Here is a 21,872-nt window from a genome sequence, read left to right on the forward strand (position 1 = left end):
AATGGGACCATGACCCACTTAAGAACTGTATATATTATTTTCAGCCTCTAATATGGGTAAATAGTCTCTTAATGGAAAGATTGGCTGTCATATTGTGAAGGAAAAGTGTAGAAGGTCTTACAATTTATAAAGCTTTTCTGGATACTGAGGCTTCTCAGCTCTTGCGGGAACAAGTAGGAATTCTTGCAGCTCCTAAGTTCTCTCCTCCCAAGTTTGTTTGTTATCTCCTGCTAAATTCAGTCCTTAGCAAGGTTTGAAACAGATTAAAGTCCATCCTCTCAGCTTGCAGTCTCACAGGTTAGGAGTTCATGAGTTCACTGCTATTGCTACAAAAACTCAAGGCCCACTTTTCCCCAGTGTTTAAAATATGCCAGAGAGAGTGAGAGAGAGAGAGAGAGAGAGAGAGAGGAAAAATAAATAAATAAATAAATAAATAATTTTTAAAAGATACAAAGCTTTCTGACAGCTGTCAGGTCAAATAAATAAATAAATAGATAAATAGATAAATAAATAAAGAGTTAAAAAGCAAAGAGAGCACAGGGATGTGCATTATTGAGACTGAGGCCTCTCAGTCTGCCAAACCAGTAGCTATATAAAGATCTTCTACTCTTCATTTATATGTTCTTCTCTGGTTAACCTTCCCAGGTCATGGCTAGATAGGGAAAAAAATAGGCAAGTGCAAGGAAAAGACACTTTAATTAGCCACTGCCCTCTGCAAGTGGGGTCACCAAAGTGATGAACTTACTCAGCATCCACCAGTAAAATCTTTTGGTAAGAAGACATGTCATAAACACATGCACGAGGCTTCCTCCTCCCTTCTTTGAGTTTCTAGTCCCAACCACATCTCTCCCACAGAGACAGCAACCTCCATGAGTGCTGTCCTGGCAGGGTCAACCCTGAGTCACCCTCAAGCCTGCAGGTCTTTGGGACAGCCTTAGTATCAGATACAGGGAATAGTGATAGACAAGGGGAGACGTTCACACTATCCTTGTCTCTACTAGGGAGTGATCTGATAGCATAAAGGAGCTGGGGCTGAGGACCTAGCATTCATACATCAGGGTCAACCTCTTCCAGTAAGCCCATTCACAGACCTTCTGGGGCAGCCATTCCTTCTAACCAGGAGATGCAATACAAAGTAAATCACAGAAGAATAAACAGTTGGAGCTGGAAGGCACTACCCTGCATGATACTAACCACCACTACCAGCAAGGAGGACAGCTGAAATGTACCCTTACTTCTGACAGTAACTCTCAAAGAATGGAGCAACATTTTGGCAATTCTTAGCACAGCATAGGGTGGCATTCAGGAGAGAAATGGAACGCTTCACAGAAATTAAACATATCAAAGGTGGACTTGAATAGCACTGGGATAGGTTGCCCAGAGAGGTTGTGGAGTCTCCCTCCTTGGAGATCTTCAAAAGCCATCTGAACATGGTCCTGGACAACATGCTCTGGGTGTCCCTACTTGATCAGGGGGTTGGACCAGATGGGCCCAGAAGTCCCTTCCAATCTCAGCCATTCTGTGAGTCTGTGAATTTGAGAAAGAGATTGCAAATGGAAAGTGACACCAAAGATGTCTGTGATTCACCTAAAACCATTCATACACGTGGAAGTAAATGCAGGTGGGAAGGTGGTAATTTCACTTTGAAAAGAAGACTGAGAATCAAAAACGCCAAAAAGAGATGCCATGCAGAAAGGCTGGGACTGCTCCAGATCAAACAGGAACAGCAATTCCGGGGTCTGGACCTTGTTGCTGGACCCTATTCAACAGTGACCAAAAAAATATTTGGGGTGGGACCCCACCTTCACTCCAGTGTTCCCTGAAGGAGGCCATCTCAGGTTTGCCAGAATGGTTTGAAACACGATGGGGTGAGAGCAAGAGCCTGCGATGCCACAGCAGGTCCAGAGGGGAAGGAAGGGACAAGAAGAACAGCATTACACAATTACACTTTTTATATAACCACAGTGCAAAAACCACACCATGCTTTAAAAGAGGGTGACCTTCCAGGAGGAAGGTAAACAAGGCATGGGCTTTAAAGGAAGCCAGTTTACTTCACAAACATCTTCAAGCCTTAAAAGCAGGCCATTCTACAGCATTTGGGCAGAAGTTTGACTACTGCAAAACAGCAAAATAGCTGAAATGAATTTAATTGAAAGTAAACAAAACCACAAACCTAAGCATTCAAAATAAATACTGAAAGCATAAAATAAACCTTTGCCAATAATCCAGTGTCTATTTCGATGACATTCTTGGGCTGCTGTTATTTTAAAGTGAAAGTTTTAACAATATACAGTGATATAATCCAAGCACTGCAATAAGCTCGGCTTTAATTAGGAGCTCCAAGCTTTCCCATCCCAAAGAAAAAAAAAAAAAAAAAAAGGTCATGTTACACTTGAACAGTGGAGAGAAGCAGAGGAAGACTCCCTGGACAAGGGAATTTGCTCTTTTTTTTTTACCATACAATGCAGAGGATGTGTGTATAGCCCTTTTTCCCTTCAAAATACCTTGGTGACTTGAATGGAAATGTCCTTCTTTCTTCCAGCGACACTGTTTCCTTGCGCACGATCTTTGATATTTCTGTGCAATTCCTAGAAGTCTCCCAGCTTTCTGCAGTATGCTTATTCCCTGGGAATTACCTATAGGAGCAACACGTCTGCCTTAACCATTCAGCATGAAACTTCCAAGCCACATTCCTGCACTCTTGCCCCAGAGTCTCCTTTCCCTATTTTCCTGATCTTGCAGCCACAGGCAGTGTGCAAGAGCTCTGAGCTGCACTGGTGTTCCCCAGCAGACTGACCTTCTGTGTATGGGGTGAAAGAGCTCCACAGTGAAAGAGCTGAAAACGGGACAATTTTTGCTTAAAAAAAAAAAAAAGGAAATAGTCAATCCCCTGTGACACATTCTGCTTCTTGGGCATCTAATCCGGTTCTTACAAACTGTTCTGGAGCAAATGACCAAAACCTTGACAAAAGCAGTCTCTGCACCCAGTGGACAATTACCATGGTGTTATAACCAATATCCCTTCATACTCCCATTACTTTCCCAGTCCCATCATCAGGCAGAGAAATATGTTCACCTGTTCCCAAGGATATCAAGGGTGACAGTGATTTCCTCCACACAACATTTTGGAGTGATACAGGAAAGCAGAACTGTAAGTTAAGTGTCTGTGGGTCCTCTCTCAGGTCGGCCACTCTTTAAACAAAAATTTTGATCAATGCACAAGAAGAATTTCATGATGTTTTGTTGCCACATTTTCAAAATGGGGGAATATTTGCAGAGGCTGATAGGACAAAGACAGCTCTTCCAGCCCTCTGATTCAGTTCGACAGTGTAAAGGAAATAATAATAATAATAATAATAATAATAATAATGAGAGGCAAAGATTTTTAACAGATAAAGTCTACACACACACTTATCCCTTTTCTTCTCTGAGAGATGTCACAATAATTTTATGATGCTGCTAAGGAAAACCTTTGGCTTGTATTGGTTTGAAAACAGAAATTCTTTGCATATCATAGTCATTAACTAGCCTGGCTAAGAATTACTCAATGTTAACCGTGACCTACATGGATTGGAAGCAATTATCCCTTGATACTAAGAGCTTTTTCATTCAATAATGAAAAAAGGTTATTTTTCACTATGGGCCACATTTGAAAAAAAAATAACAACAAACCAAACCAAAACAAAAAAATGTTTTCCAAACCAGCCTAAATGCAAAAACAGATATTTACCCTAAAAACAATTTGTTTTAACTGATGCAACATTGCTTCTCATAATATATTTGGATCTATTTCAACAATTGTTGTAGAAAAACCGTGAGTCCAGGAGCTCAGAGTGCCTAAGGGCTGCCGTGGCAAGCTTGCACCATCCCATTGCCATGCTGTGTCACTGGTATGAGGTACAGCTGCGATGCTGGGGGGCCAAGCACACAGGATTGGCCTTGGCTACAGCCCTTGCTGCCCCACCACGGCACAGATGTGCACCCTTCTCCCCTTGTAGTACATGCTTGAGCCGCAGCCAGCAGTAGGGAGTTCCCCTCTTCAAGGGGAATCGTTCACAGCATCTCTCCGGTCTAGTTAAGGGAGCAAGGAGCCCAGCTTTAAGTGTCTCCATGTAAGAGATTAACGCTACGAGAGCTCGGTTTGCAGGAACAGAAGTTTCAAACGGCAGTTTTAAGTAACGAGTCAAGGTGCAGTATGAGGAAAGAGCTGCTACTCACTTCTTTCCAGAAAGTGCTTATTCATATCCTCATGCCAAACTGCCCAAAGCACATCTCTTGGGGGCTTTAAAATGAACATTTTTTGCTCCACCAACTGAAAGTGATAAAAGTTTCCCATGGTTTAAATATGTAATAAGAGCACAGCACAGAGGATTTCTGGTAAGAAACTGTGTTCTGCTTTCCGGCTCAAACCACAGGATCTCGTTCTGAGCTAAGGACGTCAGTAGGGCTCACTGGATGGCAGGTGTCACCCACTAGGGCTGGTGGGCAGGACACCAAGTGGTCGGTCCTGCGAGGGGGCAGAGGGACACATGAGTACTCACTGCTGGGCCTGCAACCACGGGCAGAGTTATAGAAGTGCTGCAGCTTGGTTTGTTGAACCAAGGATTTGAGTTTTTTTTTCTAGCCAGGATCAAGCAAGGATTTTAGCCCACTTTTGGGGAAGAAGGTGTTAGCCTATATGGGAGGGTTTCTCAGCCTTTTGGGGAAGAATGGTTGAATTGGGATAAACCATGAGGAAGGATGCCGGGCTGTAGGAAGATGTGTCGAGGGAGATATTTCTGAACCAGAAGGGAAATGAGTTGCGTTTGGAGGAAAGAGTGAGGGTGAAGAGGTGGTGAGGGGAAAGCACTCCCATGTGCAGCAAGCAGGGAGACAACAAACACATGGAAGCACTGCCTTCTCTTTCGATTTCACACTCTGGCTTGTGCAGCTCCCTTCTAAGCTGAGGTAGCCACAGCAAATAAAACATAAGGAGTACATCCCACTGCAGAGATATTTTTGCTTCCTCAGATGAGTTGAGCTATGTACTCTGCTTTTTCCTTCTAATTTGACACTGTTTTCTAGCTCAGAATTAGTTGTGAACTTGCACTAACTGTGCCTGGAAACCACAGGGAAAAGCAAGAGAGTCTTGGCAAGGGATGGCACAGTTGCAAGGCACCTTCCCTGACCTCCCCGAGCAGAGCTGTGCTCCTCCGGATGCGCTGCTTGCACTGCAGAGAGCAGAGCAGTGACCTTTCTTCTGCAGCCTGGAACAGATGAGCTTGGGCTTGTTCACAGAGGGCTTGGGGGCACGAGGGAGGAAGGATATTTCATTCTGTTTACCATCGCCAAGAAAAGTCTTTCAATAAATGAGAAATAGTTATTTGTTTTGTATTGGACTAGATTGCATCCAGATTCTTCCTCTGTTGGAGCTTGGTTGTATTTCATTCCACTTGTGTAACAATCCTGGCCCTCTCTCAGAGGGGTTTGCATTTTGGATGATTGCCTGATAAGTGCTAGGATGGGACCCCTCAGCACTTCCCCATGCAGTGCGTGTAGCTTGTACCACAGGGCTATTTTCCAGGGGGTGAAGTTGTGGGATAGGGAAAATATTTTTCGTGATACTTCATACACTGTGACTCAAAGAGCATTGGGGTCTCATTTTGGCTTCTCTTCCCCATTCAGCTGATGGTCAATTTCTTGCCTCTTTCTCTAAAAGTCATGGTTGAACAACACCATTTTGCACACAGCAATCAGACACCTCTGGGACAAGGCCCAGACTCACACTAAAGGTGGACTTTCTCAAGTTAGAATTGAGCAAAATACATCATAAATGTGAAGCCAAGGGTTTATTGTATTTCTTGTTGTTGCTGAGGTTTCTCCACGTGGGTCCTTTCTGCTGCTGTCCCACAGTTAAGAGAAATAATCATCCCCATTGTCCCTGAAGCTGCTGCAAAGATTTGTAGGCAGCAGTTGACTCCTGAAGGAAGCTGTCAGTGCCCTGAGGGCACCAACAAGAACTGCTGGCCCTCACCAAACTCCCTGGGGCCTCCCTGACACCCACAGCACCCTGACAGAAGTCAGAGGATGGAGGCCAGGATGGAGCCATTCCCCTGGTCTGGGGGAGCGATAGGCAGGAGCTGCCCTGGAGGAGGCACCCTCCTGGAGGAGAGCAGAGCCAGGCTGCATGCACAGTGGAGCAAAGGATGGCCTGGAAGCACATGCCCAGTGATACAGCTGGTAGGTAAGTGCTCAGCTGGCACTTGAACACACGTTCCTACTTCCCAAGTTCATAATGGATCTCTATAAATGGCTTTTTTGCAGTAGTTCCCTATGGAAAATACATGCAAGGGATGAGAGTAGGAACCAGGGGGAAAGTAGCTGAAAGAAATTTTAGAAGAGATTTGAAGACAAGGTAAAAACACAACCAACTGTGCTTTTCTGGTGATTACAAATCCAACATATAACAAAAATCCTCTCTTTACTTCTCACTCTAGTAACAGGTCTAGTTGTCATATAGATAGTTTGTTAAAATCCCATATCAGGGACAGTGCCAGGATCTGACCAATGGCTTTGTCCTGGGGAATCACAGCCTCAGATGTGAAGCTCCTAAAGATATAAATCTGGTCAGAAAGTGGTGTTAAAACGCTTCTCAGCAACATACAACTCCAGACAGTCTCATAAAGGTGACTGTGCCTACCTCAGTGGACATCAGCATGGGTGGAAGGGTCACTCATTGAGTCTGTGAGCTGTTGCTGTTATTCTGTGATTGATTTAGTAACTGCTAAGTAGAGAAGTAAAAAGAAAAGTGGGGTACAGTTCTCCCACAGACAGATGGGCAAAAACAAATTCTTGCCTTTATACCTTAAAGAAGAGGGATTTGTTTGTTTGTTTGTTTTGTTTTTCACAGTGGTAATGGCTTTTTAAAAATCTTTACAACTCTTTGAAAACACCTGCGGTCCAGAGAGCGCTTAAATTACCCAGCAAGGACTGAAATCAGTCAGCCCTCAGGCTGTCCCACCAGGTCATTTTGGACCTTTCTTCGTCCTGCTAAGGCTTCTGCGTAAAATTTATCTTCTTCATTTTTAATCCAAAGCCACAGCCTTTCGGAAAAAAAAACAGTATCTGAGCAAACCAAGCCGAAAGCCTTTGCACGGAGCCCTGTTCAGAGCTAAGGCGCAGGGAGAAAGCGCAGCCGGCAATGCCACCTAGCTGCGGCACTGCCTCCCGGTGCTGCTCGCCGTGGTGGTGAGCCCGTCAGCCTGCGTGGCCCTTCCTAAAACAACTTCTGGTCATTATTCCTTCCGCTGGAAAACGTGTTTGTTTTCACTCGGGGCATGAGATAAAAGGCTGGTGCTTCTGCAGCAGTTATGTTTTATTGTACTTTCAATCCGTTCTTGTTTTATTCGTCCTTTCTTCTGATTTTAATCAGTTCTGATTTTAATCAGATGTTGCTGTGATTGCCTCTGCTCTGGTCTTTCCACCAGTACTGGAAATAATCCCCACTCCCTGCTTCCCACTACCTGGATGCCTGCATGCCATCAGCCAGTTTCTCCTTCCTTTTGACCTTCTCAGTAATAAATATAACTGTTCATTTCACAAAAAAAGACATAGTCTCCTGTGCAGTAGTTTCCAGCACCTTTAGAAAAATAAATGACTAGACTCATTCTTCAGACCATCCAGGTAGCCCTGGATTTCACAGACAGCACAGCTGCCCCTGCTGCTTTTGTCTTCTCTCTGATGTTCCAGAAAGCTGACGATAAGGAAATAATTATATATCCAAAGTCTAATATTTCTCTGCCACTAATCAAAAAGAATATGAAATAACTTAGGCAATAAGCAAACCTTTTAATGCAAATGATGACTGTTACTCATGAAGGTTTCAGCAATTCTAAAGAGGATTTAATTTTGAAAGCATTCACCTCCCAGCAGACTCTGTAAGCCACAGAAGACCTCCTGGACACTCACATCATCCATGGATCCAGGCTCTAAAGCCATCCAACACCTGTGCAAACAGAGCTAGTATTACACAAGGCAGTGTGCCCTGCCATAACATCCACTGTGCTGGGCTTCGTGCAAAGGACATACATCTTTCCAAGGGGATCCAATGTAGCAGTGTTCAATAATGGCAGTGTACCTGCATGGTGAAAAAATGACACAAAATGATCTCAGATAGATCACAACAGCAGCAGAGGTTGCCCGAATATCTGCCATGGCTCATTTGTCCTGAGATAGTTTGAGCTGCCAACAGTCTGGCCATGGGGGGAGATGCTGTGTTCTGATTCATACTCAGCCAATGTGAAATATCTGTAACTCAGTTGGAGCTCATTAACTACTCATGACTCCTCTGTCTTTTCCAGGAATCGGACTATTTCTGCATATTATGGCCAATGACCCCGTGCATCTTCCATGGCGCGTGAAATACAGCCAAACAGACAGGGACTCTGCTAGGCATGCAGAAGAGGACACACTGGGAGGAAGCAGAGAGGCTATCCCTGGAAAATCACGCGCTACAAAGCATCAGTGGCCGTCTGCTCTCATTCTGCCTCGGGGGGAGCCCGAGTCTATGGATTCATCCCTCCAGAACACAGCGAGGGGGAAGTGGTGGTGGTGTGATAAAAGAAGGATGAGTTAATGGCAATGACAGCCCAACTGGAGCTTGTTAGAAACCAGGACAATGCAGGGTAAGCTGTTGCTAATACATTTGTCAGTAAACTGAAAACCACATCTATTTAAACATGATGAATGCACATAATTGCAGGCAAGCAGAACTCAAAAAGGAGCACTGTAAGCTGTGTTGTGTGAAACCCCTCTGTATTATGAAACCCCTCTGCATTACACACTGTTCACTTTAATCCATTTCTTCAGTATGGATCCCAGAAATTTGCTTCTGGCCAGAACACAATCCCCCAGAAAGGCATTCAGCCCTACCTTAAGCATACATGCTTTGTTTGCAGTACAGGTGACAAAGCAAGGTATTGGGCTATGACCAAAGGTCAGGCTGGTGACTTGACCTCTCACATTACAGTGAAAGCTTGATCCCTCACATTGTAAAATCCTATTTTCAACCACATACAACGTTGCCAAACTATAACCATTTGGAATGAAATTTTCCATGCCAGGTATCTGCCTCAGGCTGAAGTGTTTGGAAAATGTCCACAAACTCAGCCGTTTCCAATAATGAGGGTAAGGAAAAATTCCTTGTTTTGTCCAAGTTAAAAAACAATCGTGACCTTTTCTTTGAAAAGCTCTGGCACCCCTCTTCCTTGGAGCAGGAACTTGTTAGGGGGTTGCCTTTCATCAGAGATATCCCTTTTGCCCTTCTGAGAATCTGCCCAAATTTGGCTTCATTTTAAGCCTTTGGAAAGCTGCATTTGCACATGCTCAGTGTATAACTATGAGATTCCTTTCATTTTAGCAATTGAACCCCTGAAGGTTTCATCCTCCCTGAGCAGGTTTCAACCTGAGGTCAATCAGGTCTTTCCATGCAATTTCAGCTGCAGACCTCCACAGCCTAAAACAAGGCCAGGCACCTGAAATCGGAGCCAGGAGTCTGTCTCTTTTGCACTCTCAATGATATTCTTTGGGGTGAGACAACGTGGAGGAGAAAATTCCTGTGTTCCAACACAGAAAGGACAAGAGCCAGACGTGTAGGCGGTGATGAGGGAGGGAAAGTCTCAGAAATCCTCCTGACAAGACGAGCAGAAGGAGCAGGGACTCAGGGATGGCACATAGATGTGGAGCAACAGCAAGGGATGGATGTAGAGCAGGGTGGTGGGAGGGGGTAGAGGAATGTGGTGATTGTGGAGGTTAGGTGAAATTAAGTAGGGACCTTTAGAGGTGATCTAGTCCAACCTCCCCTGCCATGGGCAGGGACATCTCTCACTAGATCAAGTCACCCAAAGCCTCATCCAACCTGACCTTCAACACTAAGAAGTCTTTTCTCACCTGAGAACATGGTTCCTTGGAATATGTCATGGAGCCCAGGATCAGCATTTCTACGCGCCACATCAAATGCATGTGAAATGCATGCTTGGCCTCAGTCCAGACACTGGAACGAATATATATCCTTTACACTAATCTTCAGGGTTATTCTGTACAAACAGCACCTCTGAATGATACAGTAAAAATGAATGAAATGCCTCTTCTATGTGAGAGCCTGGCTATAAAAACAGAGTGCCATGAAACAAAAGCACATTAGAAAATCAGTAACTCTTGATTTAGGGCAGAGTTTGAATAGTGAGACATAATAAAAAGGTACTTTCATGGCAGAGGAGAGAGTTAAAATTGCACAGATAATTTTAATTCCATTATTTCCCTAACTGCTTCCTTTTAAGATGGCAAAGTCAGGTGTTATGCTTGCAATGTTATCTTTTTTTACTGTGGTCTAATTTTCTTGGCACTGCTGGCATTATCCATGTGTAGTGGGTTTATGTGGCAAGGTCTTGGTAGCAGGGGGCCATAGGGGTGGCTTCTGTGAGAAGAAACTAGAAGCCGCCCCATGTTAGTTAACGGCCCCGTTTCTGGCCAGAGCCAAGCCAATAAGTGATGTTGTTTGTGCCTCTGTGAGAGCATATTTAAGAAAAGGAAAAAAGAAAAGAAAAGAAAGAAAAGAGAAAAGAAAAGAAAAGAAAAGAAAAGAAAAGAAAAGAAAAGAAAAGAAAAGAAAAGAAAAGAAAAGAAAAGAAAAGAAAAGAAAAGAAAAGAAAAGAAAAGAAAAGAAAAGAAAAGAAAAGAAAAGAAAAGAAAAGAAAAGAAAAGAAAAGAAAAGAAAAGAAAAGAAAAGAAAAGAAAAGAAAAGAAAAGAAAAGAAAAGAAAAGAAAAGAAAAGAAAAGAAAAGAAAAAAGAAAAGAAAAGAAAAGAAAAGAAAAGAAAAGAAAAGAAAAGAAAAGAAAAGAAAAGAAAAGAAAAGAAAAGAAAAGAAAAGAAAAGAAAAGAAAAGAAAAGAAAAGAAAAGAAAAGAAAAGAAAAGAAAAGAAAAGAAAAGAAAAGAAAAGAAAAGAAAAGAAAAGAAAAGAAAAGAAAAGAAAAGAAAAGAAAAGAAAAGAAAAGAAAAGAAAAGAAAAGAAAAGAAAAGAAAAGAAAAGAAAAGAAAAGAAAAGAAAAGAAAAGAAAAGAAAAGAAAAGAAAAGAAAAGAAAAGAAAAGAAAAGAAAAGAAAAGAAAAGAAAAGAAAAGAAAAGAAAAGAAAAGAAAAGAAAAGAAAAGAAAAGAAAAGAAAAGAAAAGAAAAGAAAAAAATGCTGCTACACAGCAGCTGGGAGAGTGAGAGGAGTGAGGAACAGCCTTGCAGGCGCCAAGGTCAGTGAAGAAGGAGGGGGAGAGGTGCTCCAGGCGCCGGAGCTGAAGTCCCCTGAGGCCTGTGGTGAGGACCGTGGTGAAGCAGGCTGTCCCCCTGCAGCCCATGGAGTACCACGGTGGAGCTGGGTTCCTCGCTGCAGCCCGTGGAGGAGACCAGGGTGGAGCAGGTGGACCTGCACCGACGGGGGCTGCGGCCTGTGGAAGACCCCTGCCGGAGCAGATTCCGGGCTGGACCTGTAGCCCGTGGAGAGGAGCCCACGCAGGAGCAGGTGACCCGGCAGGAGCTGCTGCCCGTGGGGGATCCAGGTTGGAGCAGTTTGCTGCTGAGGGATGGACCCCGTGGTACGGACCCATATCTGGAGGAGTTCCTGAAGAGCCTGTGGGAAGCTCACGCAGGATCAGTTCGGCAAGGACTGCATCCCGTGGGAGGGACCCCACAGCACAGGGGATGAGAGTGACCGAGAAGGAGCGGCAGAGAAGAAGCGCTATAGACTGACCATAACCCACGTTTCCCCATTCCCCTGCGCTTCTTAGAGGGGAGAAGGTGGAAAAGGGTGGATGGGGGGGAAGGCGTTTTTGGTTTCTTTCCTTTGTTTCTCACTTCTCTAGCTTGTTAGTAATAAGCAATAAATCTTACTATCTCCCTATGCTGAGTCTGTTTTGCCCATCACGATAATTGCTGAGTGATCTCCCCGTCCTTATCTCAAACCCTGAGCCCTTTGTGTTGTATTTTCTCCCCCTTTCCCTTTGAAGAGAGGGAGTCAGAGAACAGTTGTGGTGGAACTCAGCTGCCCACCCAGGTAAAACCACCACACCATGGGAGCTAACTTGCACTTCAAAATGAAGAAGAGCAATAGGCATGGATAGCAGTAGAAGTTGGTATTTGGCACTGGCTCTGGTTATTTAGAGATGAAAAATCTGAGGCAGGAGTTGTTCAGAAAGGAAACTGAGATCAGACTGTACTTTCTAGAAGGCTAATTTGGACTGAAGAGCTGCTTACTCTGGAAGAGAAGGGGTGACCCTGGGAAACTCTTTTTCTCTATATAGCTTTTTCTTCAAACATTTTTTCAGGTATACTTAGAAAGGTGCATAAAAGAAGCACATCTATCATCATATCACTAGATTAATTTCACTTTATAGGAGTTTGGATTTCAACTGGAAAATTTCTCCTGCAAATTAATAAGTTATTAAAAATGCAGACTAACATTTCTGGAAAAGAACTTCTGACCCACTGACATGTGTGCTGATACAAGGAAACATTACAGACATTGGTGTATACTTGTCTGAAGCTCTTTTTACTGTATTTGCTAAATGCACATGGCTCCGCCATGGGCACCCACAATGTTTCCATGAGATAACCCCATGTTTCAAAGTCTTGGAGACAGGGCTAAAGACAAAAGCAAGACGCTGTTGTTGTAAGAATGCTGACAGTACAGTTTGGTACTGAAGAGACAGATTTATAACAAAGCGAAAACCTGCTATTTCAGTGTTGTTGCAGTCCCATGAAGGGAACTTTCTCATTGTTTGACTGTCCGTGGGATATCTGTGTGTTCTACCTCAGTGACTGGGAACAAAAATTCTGGTACCTACTTACCCTACCTACATAACAAGCCTGACTGATGGCCCAAATCCAGACCTAGTCCCTCTAACGACTGCTGCTTCGTGCTCTTACGGACTTTCCCAAAGTGAGCAAGTGTCTCTGCGAAGCCACCAGGCACCATCTGAGGAACTTAGCTTAGTGTCTCAAAACTCTTGCCGAGACCTATAGGCTGACTCAGAAGTTCCTGTGCAACCATTCTGTATGCTTTGGTCACCCAAGATTTCTCTGAAGGCCTTCAGATGTCATTCGCATATATTAACAACTGCTTAGCATATGCTCATATTTCCCAGATGGGAAATGTTGCTTTACATTGAGTAGGTCCAAAATAAGTGGAGATTCTGAGCATTACTGCATGGCTTCACATGAGTCCCTTATCAGCCCAGACATCAGAAAGCCTGTTCCCATGTCAGCAAGCTGAGTACAATGGCATCTGATCAAAATATCGATCCAGAGACACAGAGAAATATGCAGTCCTGCTTGTAGCACATACTGGCATGAGGTCAGAGCCAGCCTGGAAGACTGTTGCGTTCTTACCAGTTTGAGGAAACAACACCTTTTTCTTATGTTTATTTTTGGGCTATTTTTGACTGCCTGGGAGGTGCTCAAATATTTTAGTGTGATGGGAATTACACAAACAATGAGGCTGAATAGGGGATGCATTTTTTTCTTGTGGGAGACATGTCATATGTTCAAGAGTGGCAGTAATTACTAGGCAATTTTTACCTTAAACGGTCACCACCAAAGCAGCCTTTGTAACTATTATTTCCCAAGAGGTCTCTGGACTTGGGAGGCTTTCACAGTCACTTGTTTGCATGCCACTGGGGAGGGGTCATTAACCATGCTGAATTTATTCTATCCATTGGCCTTTGGTCAACTGTCTGTGCTTCTTTTTTATCCAGAGGACTAACTATAGAGAGGCAACAAGTTTTTTATTGTTGTTGGTTTTTTTCTCACTGTCCTCATTCTTCCAGAGTCAGTAAAATTTTTCAAAGCATCAGAAGCTCAGAAGTGCAGGAAACTGCTCACACCACAGTCTGGAGTGTGGGTTCAGCCTGAGTGAATATTCAGATGCTTCTCCAAAGCTTATCTGGCCTAGCCAAAACCTCCTGAATTTACAAAATTGGGCTGGGCATTTTATGAGAACAGGATCTCTTACAAGATTTTCAGTATTTCCTCTACTGACTAGAATGAGATCAGCTTTGAAATCAAAATAATTTTTTTTGATTTAAAAATGGATCATAGTGCTTCCAGATCTTTAAAAGATTCAAAGTGAATTGGCTTGTAGAAATTGGTTGAAGGCTGAGGAGGATGACTCCTTTTATTTTGCTCTTCTTAATCCAGTTTGCTCTTCTTCAATGGCATCCAAATAAACTCTACCCTTGGCAGCTGTGTCTCATTTCAAACACCACCCTCTCCTCTCTCCGACATTGCCTTGCTGCTGCAGCACCTTCTCTTGAAATAAATTATTAACAACTTGTAAATTCTAAGCCACCAATTATTCTCCAAAAGGTCAGGCAGATCAAATGACTTCCACATCAGCTCGAAGCTCCTCCATCAAAAATGAGACGAAAGCACTGGTGTGCCTGATTGTCATTCCAGTCCTGTATCCCAGGTTTCAAAGGCCACCCTTTGGTTTTGAGGTTGAGGATGGGCAGTCAGCTACCTTGAAGCTTTCCATCCAAAAGGTTTTCCTATGAGGCTGATTGTCTGTCTGCTCTTTTGAGCAGACATGTCAGATCATTAACATTTACACCCACTAGGGTGGCTTTCTTACTGTGCTCACAACTGAGCTGGCTTTATCTCTGCAGGCTTCAATGTGGCAGGAGTTGAAATGCCAACTCCCAGCAAGACCTGATAAAGCTTTGCGGAGAGACATGGCTGGCACTACTTTGCGGAAGAGTAGGAGCAGCAGCTGTATCCCACCACTCATTACATCTTCATCTTGCACACACCACCCTCTCTCCCAGAAAACATTTTAACAGCGAAGGTTACTTGCAGTTCTTAGAAGCTTTCCCCAGAAGAGGCTGTTTTTCCTGGTGTTGCCTGTGAGAAGGAACACAGCCACCCTGATGACTCCAGACACGTGAAAATGTAGATGCCAAGAGTGGTGGAGGCCAACCTTGCTATGACCCGCAGGATGGGGCCAGGAAGTCTGCAGTGGCTGCTCATACTTGCTCTGCCTTCCTATTTTCAGTTTGCTTTTATTATTTGTTTCTGCCCTGGTGAGTGGTTGACTTTGATGACCAAGTTGTCCCTTTAATGACCCAGGAGATGGGCAGAACCCAATGGTCATCTGCTTTGTACACAGACTGCCACATTTCCCCGTCAGTGCTAATGGGGGTTAACAAAGGTGATCAGAACAGGGCTGCTTTTGCTCCTGTACTGTGTGCTGTAACTGGGTGTGCTGCAAGGAAAAACATGGATGCATGTATATACAACCCTTCGAGGAGGCAGTAGCAGCAGTATTAGAGCTTTTTTCACACTCAGGAGAAAGCTAAATTCAGCTGCAAAGAATAAAACACAGTGGCTGTGCTATTTCAGAGAAGAGCGAGCTCTGGCCAGGCCTGGACTGCATCCACACATCACAGCTAGAGAAGCTGCAGCACTGCCACAATGAGAAGAAGCAGCCACTGACCCCACAGAACAAGTTAATGTGTAAAAGCTGCTTGAATACCCTGCTCTGAACTACAGCTTTTTACTTTTGCTCAGTGTTAAAACTTGCAGAGATTAAGGAATTTGACAGAGGAAATCTCCCAGCATCAAACATATGAGAGAGGAAGTTCACTGGACATTTTAAAGCAGGCAATAGAGAATAACAGTACAACAGTACTGTAGGTGATTGGCAGCCCATCTGCCAGTAGTTTCATCTGTGTCACCTATGGAGATGCTTATGGTGGCCAGAGGTGAGGGTACGCACCACACTCCAACCTGCATTGTAGTGCAGTGAAGTAGCACATTGAGGCTTCCTAGGGGTAAATGATGAAACCCCAAAAGATGTTACCCCAAACTCTTAGGAAAACACTTTGACAGAGAAAGTGTGGTGATTTAAGGTGAGCAAGTTGCCATGGGTTTAAGTCTCTCTGAATTCACTCTCGTGAATGTAAACCAAATCTTCCTTTTCAGGCAACAGAGCTAGATAATGAATAGATAATGACCATACCAACCTATGGAGCCCACAATTAGCTTCAAATGCTTGATGCTGAAGCAGTATCTTTGAAATTCAGGGTGATTACTCTACTGCCTAGGCATAAAGAAAGCAGGTAGTTGGATATCAAGGATTTATTCAAGTTCCTTTCTGCTATCACACCCTGGTATGGCTCAGGCTGCTAGGGAGATGCAAAACCTGCTGTACATGGTAGTGTTATTTGTCAGCACTTAGCAAATAAATGCTGGTGACAACAGAGCCTTGGGTCGGATACATGCAGACTTGATGAAGTCTCTGAACTGCATTCTTTCCCTTCTGAAAGTTGACATATGCATGCTTTAAATGTGTGTCTATCCTGCAGTTATTTCCTTCAAAGGGAAAGGACTGCCTCCCTCTAAAGAAATCTAAGCAGGGAAAAGGCAAAGATCCAGCAAGGAAAGACAACTCAAAAGACAGAAGCCTAAGAAAAGAGGGGAAAAAAAAAAAAAGGCATAACTTTCACTCTGAGGCTTAAGGACTGGTGATGATGTATGAGACTTTACAATAAGATATTTTCAGTGATTTCCCTCTCCTTCAGACCCACAAGATATCTTTCAGCAAAGCACAAAGCCCATCATTGCAGCTGGGACTGCACAGGGCACCCAACAGTAAGTGGAGTTCAGAAGGCATAAGTAAATTATCATAGGGCAGGTAAGACTTCTCCTTAACCAAACTATAATGGGAAAAAAATCTGACATACCCAGAAAAATAACTACCAGACTCACACAGAGGGGAAGGGAAGAAATAAATCCAGTGGAAAGCTGGACCAGTGTCACCTTCCCACCAGACGTCTGTCTTGTGTCTCCTCTGAAACACACAGCATGGTTCACACCATGCTTCTCCTGGTCAGAACACCTTGGCAACAAATTCATTGACCATTTTAAGGATCCAGGTGAAGTTTTGGGAAATGACATTTTTTGTGCCCTCAGATGGCTTGAAAACCTCACTTTTTTGTGGTAATGTTTAACTGGGACCTTTTCACTGTGAGCTGATTGTTAACATGGATTTCACACCACTGAGAGAATGTGCAAAGTCTACAAAGAAAGACATTGTCTGCTTTGTTAAACAAATGACATTATTTCCCTTCTGCCTAGCAACCCATAACAGGGCCAGAGGATTTGTAACAGGGAGCTAGCAGAATAGAGCATTTCAAACTAGCAAACAGGTCTCATGCTTTCATTGCACTTTGTAGCTTAGCCAAGAACTTGTAAAAGGATTAGAAAAAAGAATGGATTTCATAATCTAATAACTGTAAAAAAAATCTCCATAAACTCACATACTTAACAATTTCATCAGAACTGTAAGGGAATATATCTTTCAACAGCATTTCAAAACACATTTTTTGGAACAATTAATTACTTGAGTCTTTCAAAAATAATGGAAGCTTTATAGAATACTTACATCTTTCCATGCAGACACTAAGATCATCACCTTACCATACCCTCAATTTCCATAGTGAGAACCAAAAAAAAATAACGTAATACTGTTACTGTGAACATTAACAGATCTGTAACCTTGGCCATTTTCTCACACTTCTTCATAGTCATCATAATTCCCTTTATGCCTGTGATATGCTGAAACTGAAAGAATATCTGGATGTTATTTATTATTATATGCCTTATTTTATGCCTTGCACTTAGTAGGCTTGCCTACAGCCAAGCCATATGAGTCAGGCTATGTCATTTCATGTGGAAGGGACAAGAGGATGAAAGCAAGAGGCAGGTAAAGGATTGCAGCCATCAGCTGGGCCTAGTGGCTAACCTGTAGGCCTTGTACATGAAGTAGAGTTGGAGAGGGGAGAGGGGGACATTGCTATAGTATATGTAGATTTATTTATCAATCCAGAATGACTTGATGAGCTGACAATACAACACTGAAACCAGAAAGCATGTCGGGGAGCAGCAAGAGCTGGATGTCCTGTAAGGGCTGGCAAGATAGAACCGAGGATGACAAGGCCACCAGAGAAGTGACAACACCAACAACCCCCTCCCACAAGACTGGGGGCAGTACCTGGTGTCAGTCACCACCCAGGGATCACCAGACAAGCCCATGGTGATGAAGCAGGGTGGAGGCCAAGCTGAGAAGGCAAGTCAGCAGGTTGGGGTGAGGATGAGCAAGGTGCAAGGCTGGGCACTGACATTCCTGCGGCACAGCTGGAGAAGACATCCACGTTAAGGGCCTGAGCTTGACTGCAGCTGCTGGGCAGAGAAAAGGAGATCCCAGCCAACCTCTTCCACATGGATTGTTTTCTCAGCAGTCTGATCCCAGGTTGCCCATTTGCTGGCTGTGAGTCCAGGCATCCCAAGTCTCAGGAGACATGGGACAAGGCTGCAGAGCCCCTTGATGCACACAGGGCATGGACAACATGTATGACATGATGCCTTTCCAGCTTCTTCCTGGAATGGAAAAGGCAGAGAAGAATAGGCTATGATCACCATCTCTTTAAGTCTCTTAGACTCTTAGACTTAAGACTTAAGTCTCTTAGACTTAAGACTTAGACTTTAAGTCTCCTAGATTTATAGACCTCAGAAGAAGCTCCTGAGGTTTAAAACACCCACATGGAGGGCCCCCACAGAAGTCACTGCCAGCAGAAGCTGTGACACACGTGAAATGTTGCTTGGCTCAAGGGGAGACCAGGCAAGCACACAGAAGAGAAATCCACTGAGGGTCACACAGAGTCAATGACAGAATTAGCTCAATGACAGAAAGAAGTTATATACCAAGGAATAAATGAGATGCTCAAAACCTTTTCTGCTTATGCAGGATGTTTTCTCATGGTATCTTCTTAAAGACAACCCTCTAACATTTTGTTTGGGAGTCAAGTTTAAATTGCCTTCTGTTGGTTCCTTCAGCTGAATATCAGAGACTTTAGCTATATTTAATTACCAAGTTCATGTAGCTAAATTATGCTTGTCTTTTTAGAGCCTGATTTTCAAAGGTACCATGTATCTGTGATTCTAGACTGCATTAAGTGTAGCTGTAGGTGCCCAGCACTTCTTCATCATCATGTATTTAAACACAGTTTTTTCCTTACCACAAACTACCAAAAATTAAACACAGCTATTGGCACAGTGTTTGGTAGTTTGGAGACTGTTTTTTAAAAGGTGTTCATTTTCTCCTCCCACTGTTATTTCTGACTGATTGATCAGTGTTGCTGACGATATATTAGAGGGCCCAAAAGTGGAGGGGTAGGCGCCAATCTATTCTCCTTAATCACCAGTGATAGGATCCGCGGGAATGGTGTCAAGCTGAGGCAGGGGAGGTTTAGCCTAAACATCAGGAAGAGGTTCTTCACCAAGAGGGTGGTTGCACACTGGAATAGGCTCCTCAGGGAAGTAGTCACTGCACCAAGCTTGTCTGAATTTAAGAAGAGATTGGGCTCTGCACTTAGTCACATGGTCTAAAATTTTGGGCAGACCTGTGTGATGGCAGGAGTTGAACTCGATGATCCTTATGGGTCCCTTCCAACTCGGGATATTCTGTGATTCTATGATTCTAAATTTCTGTGCTGAAGACAGAGGTTAGGAGGCTGCTGCAGGGAAGCATCCTATTCACTTTTCCTGTCTTTACTCTTCCCTATCACTTACAGCCACTGCTGGAGACAGGACACTGAGCTGCAGGAGAACTTTGTCTGACCTGGGACAGCTGCTTTGATGAACTTCCTGGACATACTAAAGGATCAGCTTCATCCTTCTTAAACTGGGAGCAATTCAGGCTCCTCACACAGTTATTAGAAAGAGAAATGAGCCTCATAGAAAAGCTCAGATGAGACTCATCTTCCTCCATTCAGTATATAAAGACCAATTCCTCAGAATCCCAGTGCTATGCAGGACAAATCGAGGTCCTGATATCCTTTTCTGTCTTACTGTAAAAATAAGACAATAAAAACCTCATTTTGAACATCCTTATTGCTATAAGAATTGCACACGAAAGTTTAAAAACCTTATTTTCTCAAATTGCAAAACTGGGCACCTAATTTGACTCCTGTTGTAAGTGATGCAGTATTGAAAAAACTCACCTGAGAAAAGATCTAACTAATCTTGATGAAATGATTTTTAGATAAATACAGTTATTCATTGTACACACAAACATTCTGCTTTATTGTACATCTCTTATATGATCAGATCAGAAACATTTTGCAGAGATATTTTTAAATGCTGTGTATGTACCTTATTTTACCTCTGGTATATTACAGGTAAGGTATAAACTGTAAAATGTCATGGAGTCCTTCCTACTGCCATTGTTTCTTGTGTTGCTTTGCCTGAAAAGCCAGGTCCCTCATTTACCCATGATCAACACAGCAAACCGAAATGTGATTCTGTGAAAGTTCATTAGGGACAGGCAAAAGAAAGCTCCAAATGATTGAAAGTCTCTCTACAAATGTGTTAGCCCAGACTTTCCCAGGTTGAGCTGTCTACACCCTGCAGTCCATAAGTTATCAGAAGGTGTCTGCAAAGCAGACAGAAGAAAACAACAGCACAAACAAGCACTCATGGCCACACATGGGCAAAGCAACAAAATGAGGGGGAATATGAATATTAAATGAACATTCAAGATTTGGCCCAACTTTCAGTTAATTGTGAAAGACAGACATTATTGCTATACAGTATAAGATGGCTTTGAATTTTCAAGTTGTCTCTTAAAAGTGGGGAAAATCTGGGTCAGTATTTTCTCGACAGTTTAGGATTTAAAAAACTTCCTAAAAAGGAATCCCTTCTGCTTATGTTCAGGCAGCAGTAATTTGGGAGAACAGAAAATGTCAAAACTAATTGTGACAGGAAGATTTTGAATATATACATGTAATGCATAATGCAAAATAATATAACAACAAAGCAAAACAAAAGGCCAATACCTTTTTGAAGGAACTCAATATTCAGAACTTAGAAAAAAGACTAAGGAAGTAGTACAAACCCATGTATTTGATAATTAAGCAATACATTTAATTTTTTGTCACAGGTACCATATCTATATACAGGGATGTGGAGTATGCACATCCATGCACAACAGCATTGAACTTCATGCCTGTCCCCATCCCTCCCTCCCCTCCCCCCACTCACATGGATTCTGTGATTATTTTAACAGCACCATGTGTTTTTCCTTATTTCCATTGTTTAATTTGAACAAAAACAACCTGCAGCCTCACTCACAAAAATCATAAATCTCCCGGTTCAGTAGTCTGTTCGGGCGAATTGTGTTGGAGCTCCTGGGCTGTATGAGAACTTGGGCAGTCCAGGAAGTGTTTATACAGATAAGAGATTTGCAGTGAGAGGGGAAAAAAATAAAAAAGTGCACGGTTCACGTGGGATTTCAGTTATTCACGTGCTCAGAGGGGCAGCAAGAGGAGCGTGGGTTGCAAAGTGGGCTGCTAGGCCCATGGCAGCCGATTTTCTGTGGGCAGTATCGCCCCAGGAGTGACGGAGACACAAGCACCTTGCATGCTTCCCAGAAAAATGAGTGATGGAAGAGTTAAAGAACTGCACGACACATTGCATGGCTTACAAACAAAAGCCAAAGTAAACAAAAAGCAATAATTTATCCCTCAGAAGTCATCGATTTCCCTTATTCTCACACCAAGCGCTGCAGCGTCAGGAATCTGTGTTTGCAGCCAGCACCAGGAAATCCTGACTGCCGGGGCTAAGGCTTGGAGGGATCATTTGCTGCAGCAGAGCAGCACATAGGCAGGAGCCCAGCTGGGAGAGAGATGTGCAGAGGCCTCATGCGGGCAGAAAGAGCACTGTAAAAGGGGTGATATGAGAAAGAGGGCATCAGGCTGTTCCTTTGCTGCTTTCCTGCTGGAAAGCAAGTCACA

The 21,872-nt window shown here is 43.4% G+C and overlaps 1 long non-coding RNA gene across 3 annotated transcripts in view; it reads right to left on the minus strand.

Moving 5' to 3' along the window:
• LOC310889357 overlaps positions 1 to 21,299 on the minus strand; it is a 44,040-nt gene extending 22,741 nt beyond the window's left edge. For 2 of the 3 annotated variants that reach the window (XR_014576539.1, XR_014576540.1), the window contains exons 1-2: positions 21,211 to 21,299; positions 18,074 to 18,459 (exon numbers count right to left, since the gene is read on the minus strand). This is a non-coding gene — a long non-coding RNA (uncharacterized lncRNA). Of the gene's footprint in view, positions 1 to 17,876; positions 18,460 to 21,210 lie in introns of those variants that run through there. The other variant, XR_014576541.1, reaches the window with a different exon arrangement.
• Positions 21,300 to 21,872: the final 573 nt, after the last annotated feature.

This window comes from Anser anser, assembly GCF_964211835.1.
Source record: "Anser anser genome assembly, chromosome: Z".
Lineage (NCBI taxonomy): Eukaryota > Metazoa > Chordata > Aves > Anseriformes > Anatidae > Anser > Anser anser.